Here is a 6,000-nt window from a genome sequence, read left to right as displayed (position 1 = left end):
CACTTGTTTGTTCATATATTTATTCACTAAGGATGTGTTGAGTATTTGCAAAAAAAAAAAAAGTTGGGTTGATTTTTTAAAGCATATTAGGGATACAGAGAGGGAGAACATGGTACTACCGTATGCTTCCTCCCCTTGGAATAATAGGGTGAGGGTGGGTGGCTGGGAAGGACGAGATAATATTTGATATATATTACCTTATTTATTCCTCACACCAACCTTTCGAGGTGAGTAGTATTCTATTTTACAGATAAGGGAGCTAAACCTCAAAGAGGTAAACCACTCATAATTTCATGGTTCACCTTAGAAGCCAGGATTTCAAGTGTCTGCAAAGCAAATGTTGTTTCCACTGTAAAGGGAAAAAGAGATGAGAATATCTTAAGTTTGCACCCAGAAACTCTCCTTCTATAGAACTTAACACCTTTAAACATACTGTATTTTTACCTGATTTACTTGTCTTGATTATTGCCCATCTCTCCCACTAAAGTATTAGGTTTCTGAGGGCAGGGATCTGTATTCTGTTTTGTTCACAGATGTATGTCAAGAACTTAGAACAGTATGTGGCACATAGTAGGGGTTGTAAAAATAACCTTGAATGAATTAATTCATCCAACAAATACTTACTGGGTGCTAGGCACTTTACCAAATCAGCCATCAATACTGAAGGAGGCAGACAAGGTTTCTGCCCTCAGGGAGCTTAGGTTCTGTCTGTAAAAGACACAGAACATGCCTACAAATGAAGAAAATCATTTTAGATAATGGTAAATACTTCTAAGCAAATAAAGTGTTTTGACTAAGAGTGACAGGGGTAAAGGTAAGGAACAAATCCCTGAAGAAATAACATTATTTCTGGTGGATTAAAAAGCCAGGTATGTGAAGATGCAGGAGTAAAATGTTGCAAAAAGAACAAACGCAAAGCCCCTGAGTCAGAGAAGGGTGGGGCTTTAAACAGGACAATGATATGATCTGTGTTTTTTTTTTAATTTTTTTTTTTAGCTGTGGCTGCTGTGTGCAGAATGAATCATAAGCGGGCAGGAGTGGGAGCAGGGAGACCACTGTAATAGTCTGCATGAGTGGTTATGACAACTTGGAGGTCGAAGTGGACCTAGAGATAAAGTTGAATAAAGATAAAACGTGAGGATCAAACTGAGGTGATTTGCGGAGAGACTGGATGTGGGGAGGCGATGCAGTAGAGTTTAAGGAAGAGAGAAATTAAGGATGACTCTCAGGTTTTTACTTGAGCACCTGGGTCCATAGTGGTACCATTTACAGAGAATGGAAAGAGAGACACGTTTGGGAGAATACGTTTGAGATGTTGAGTAAATATCTATCTGGAAACGTCAAGTGAGTAATTGCATATATGAATGTGAAAACTATAGGTACTGTCAGGGCTGGAGTCGTAAAATTCGGGTTCTTCAGCATTTACATACTCTTTAAAAGCATGGATTGGATGAAATCATCCAGAGGGTGGAAAGAAGGAAAGAAGGCCAAAGACTGAGACCTAGGGCACTTTTACATTCAAATAGAGATAGAGGCCAGAGAACCAACCAAACAGGCTGAGAAGAGGCAGTCCAGAGGTAGGAGAAGAACCAGGGGAAGGTGGTACTGTGAAAACCGAGAGGACTGTGATTTAAGAATGGAGTGGTCAACTGTGTGGAAATCCAACCTAGAAGCTGAGTAACATGAGAACAGATATGCCCACTGGCTTTGACCAAGTCTTAGTGACTGTCAAAATCCTTCTCTTTGGAGAAGTAGAGATGAAAGCCAAATTGAAGTGGGTTGGAGAGTGAATGGAGGAGAAAAAGCAGGAATCAATGTGTATGCTAATTGTTTATAAGTTTTAGTGTGAAAGGGAGCAGAGACATGGGTGGTAATTACAAGGGGATATGAGTTACACCTGTTTGTTTTATTTTTCTATATGGCAAGGAGATAGAACATGTTTGTATGTTTTTGTAGTTGAGCAATAGAGAAAAAGAAGTTGTTAACCCAGGGAAGGAAGGATTCATTGAAGGAGAGAAGCCCTTGAGAAGATGAGAAGGGATAGGACGTCGGGCACGAGGATGTAGGTGTGGAGAGAGATGGTTTGTCTCTGATAGGGCATTTCTTCTCCTGGAGTGCCTCAGGACACACATGGCCACTTAGCATGCTGTAGAGCAATTCGGCTGAAATGGAAGGGAAACTATTTCTGGAGGTGAATAATCGGAAGTGTCCTAAAATAATGAGCCATGCTGACTCAGGCCCCCTCCTTTAGTCCAGCCCCAGCCTCGACCAATACCTAGACACCATTATCTTCCTTGCAGTCCCTCCTTGTGTCTATTTTTGGTCGTTGCTAAATTAAAGCATTTTTACCTTAAGAAAAAGTGTAAGCTTGTTTTCAGTATCCCGTTGCTACAGAAACGAATGTAACACACAAACTCAGTGCTGTTCTTCATCAGTTCGAGATGGATGGAAAGATGGGCTCCGGTGAGGAATTCTCCGTGAACCACAACTATTTATGTTGATTATCAAATTGGAGGCAGTTGATCACGAACAGTGACTTGCTTTGCCATAATGATCTGTATCCCTCTTTAAACCAGAAGTTTCAAACAAAATGACCTCATCTGAGACATGGGACACTGAGTGTCCTAGCCACACTGAAACAAATGTGTGCAAAGGTGAAGCAGGAGATCCTGGACCCCTTGTTCTGTTTTCCTTTTCCTCACCCTCTGCCTCCCCGCCCTTCCTCCTCCTTCTTCAGGGTTTCAGTATGTAAAGTCTGTGGAAAATTACTGCTTTTATTTAGAGCAGTCTCTCACAAATGAGTCCCTTGGAGTAAATAAAAGATGGAACAGGCCTTTCGGAAGCCCAAGGCGTTGGCCGGTTTTGTGGACAGGATGATCTGATCTCATAGAAGCGCTCAAAGCTGCATTCAGTAATCTGTGTGCCTGTGATGTACAAACAGGCAGGAAAATGGAAAAAGAAGAACAATTCCACCCTATTGAACAAATTGCTGTCCCATCAAAGCAAATGTTAAACATTTCCTACAGTTATGTGTGCAAACATTCCAATTTATAAGAAAAGATTTTTTCCCAAAGGGATATGCTGACCTTTCCAAGTTGAGCTGTTATGCATTGCACTCAGATGCCAAGCGTTTCTGACATTTGTGGCAGGAGAAAAAGGAAGTCTGTGATTTGCATCTATCATAGGCTCTGCCTAAGTAGTGGTTAGGTCTGATATGTTTTTTTCTTGAGCACTTTTCATTTAAAAATGTTTAGGGGCAGTTTCCAATTTCCATTTTGGCTCAGTGAGCACTTCTACAAAATTCATCTATTCCCAGTCTTACTGGGCAAAGTGTGCAAAATGAAGCAGTAACCTAGGAAATTAAAAATAATGGTTTTTAGCAATCAAATCTTGAAAGAATGTCAACTCCCAGTTGTCCCAAACAATTAGAAAGTCCACATAGAATAAAACAGGTGGATATCAGGTAATATTTTTAAACCACCGGAAGGCATGCTGTCCTGTGACTACTGCTTCTCTTGCAGTCACAATGGCTGTGGTAACTAATGGTTACAACAGTAATTCCAAACAATTTTTAAAATCTCAAAAAGATTTGAATGCTATTCAGAAGAGTTTGTATGAAAAGATCGGAATACTTCAGTACTGTTTAAGTTTTGTAAAAAGTGTATCTCTTTTAAAAGATGTTTTCAACTTAAAAATTCCCATACACAAGTCACATAAAAGTGAAGTTTGGGCACGGGGGCACCGGGCCTGGAGCCCTGCCATTCGCCTCCCTCTCATCCCCTGCAGTGGTCTTAGCATCACCTCTGAGAACAGCTAGGAAACCAGTTCACTAAACATCGGCTGCTTTGAAAACCACCAGTCACCTGCGGGGTGACTCCCAGTCCCCTGGACTAGTATTCTGGGCAATGCTAAAGGGCTCGATCCTCTGCATCCTAAACAGATGAATGTTTCGTGGAGATGTTTTCTAATCTTTCCTCACATAAGTTTGTTTGCCAGTGCTCTGCTGGCTTAACTGGGAAGAGGATCTCTCGCTCCCCAGCTCACGTAACCGCCTGGGACTCTGATGATGCAGAAAGATGCTGGCTGGGAACCCCACCCCCCCACGCCCCGCCCCATCAGTCTCCCTTGTAAATGCTTTTAAAGGCAGGTATCCTACCCACTGCCCCTCACTGCCCTAGAGTCTGCCCTGGAGTTCCTCCCCATGGTGATCTTTTTTTTTTTTTTTTTTTTTTAAAGATTTTATTTGTTTGGAGAGAGAGAGAGAGAGCGCACACACAAGCAGAGAGAGGCAGAGGGAGAAGCAGGCTTCCCGCTGAGCAAGCAGCCCGATGCGGGACTCGATCCCAGGACTCTGGGATCATGACCTGCGCTGAAGGCAGATGTTCAACTGACTGAGCCGCCCAGGCACCCCTCCCCCGTGGTGATCTTATCTGACCCACAGTCAGGGATAGTTTCACTCTCATTCCCTGAAGGTGTTTGATCAAAGTGATTTTGAGTAACTTTGAAAAATTACATTTTTGCCAGCCTGGAGCTGTAATGAACTGGACTATGAAAACCATTAACAACTGCAGTGTTTCTCCAATCCCATGGTGCAGTAAGGCCCTCCCTCCCCTTCCTGGCAATCAAACAGCTCACAGTGTTTGAAATGGTCTGCCAGCCTTACTTTCTACAGTAAACAATAGGTGCTGGCATTTTAAACTGACCTTTAATTCTTCTGAACCAGCACATTTATTTCTGGCTTGTTGGTTATATAGAGAAAACAAATAACGAAAGCAGTCGTCATAATTTTCACATCTCCCACTGAAAGCAGTCCATGGAAAAAAGTTTTAAAAATGATGACCCATGTAATTATCTTACTCCACGAGGGTTCCTTCTAATCAAGACAGATTGGCAGTTATGAGGTTCGGGTGTGCTGTGAAGCTTCAAAAAGAAATAAAAATCACCTGTATTCCTGTGTACTTTAAACTTGAATGAACCAGGTTAAATATATCTGTAGCCTTAATGTACATCTTCCTTCATTTACCACTAAAAAAAATTCAAAAAACTTTTAAAAAATTTATTTCATAAGCCAATATATCTAATGATGATGACATTTTTCTCCATAAAGTAGGTAAGCACTGATCTTATTTAGGAATAATCAACAGGTTTGGAAACTGCCTTGATGTATAAATTCAGGATTGACTATTTTAACAAATGAAATGGATTTGGGACAGACATTAATATCTTATAATGACCCAAAATTGACATGAGTAAGAAACCATAATGATTTCCCTCAACATACCTCCAACTTAGAGTATGTCCTTTGAATTTCCTATTCATGGAAATGATTTTTTTCTGTGCCATTTACAATCTCAATCAGATCCTAGAGACACATGTTCAGAAGATAACCGGACAAGGTCAGGGACAGAGTTTGTGGCAGGATGGTCTCTGGGTACAGCTGTGGTCCACACATGCATAAAACCTGTGACCTTGGCCTCATTAGAACAATGATCCAAGTGAGCTAATTGGCCTATTTTTGCAACTGTGTGAATATAAACCACATATCATTTCACCTTGATTATAATATCTGACCCAAGTAAACTGGGAATACAGTTACAGTGGCATTGACATTCAACTACAGTTGTTATTTATAGGACAATAAAAGCCAAGCTAATTTCCTTATTTATTAAGTTCTTAGAAAACTCAAATAGGTGTTATCTACTATAATTTGTAACATCATTTTCACTGAGTTAAGAACTAGAAAGGAAATTCTAACGGTGAACTTTTGGCAGCTGGCAGTTTCTAGCAGAGAGGCCTTTGGAATCATAGTCCACGTTGAACGCTGATTAACCACTACGGTGACCTGCTCTCAAAACTTGCTATTTTCTTGTTCATCAAGCACACAACTGCCTTTCTAAGCTTTGGTTTCTTTATATGTGAAATGGGGTAACGGCTACCTCACTGGATTGGGAAGAGTCATTGAAAGAATTAGATTCTCATACTGCTGAACACAGAATGCTT

Source organism: Ursus maritimus, unplaced genomic scaffold, assembly GCF_017311325.1.
Source record: "Ursus maritimus isolate PB19 unplaced genomic scaffold, ASM1731132v1 scaffold_9, whole genome shotgun sequence".
Taxonomy (NCBI): domain Eukaryota; kingdom Metazoa; phylum Chordata; class Mammalia; order Carnivora; family Ursidae; genus Ursus; species Ursus maritimus.
The sequence above is the reverse complement of the archived record's forward strand: the minus strand, read 5'-3'. Positions refer to the sequence as shown.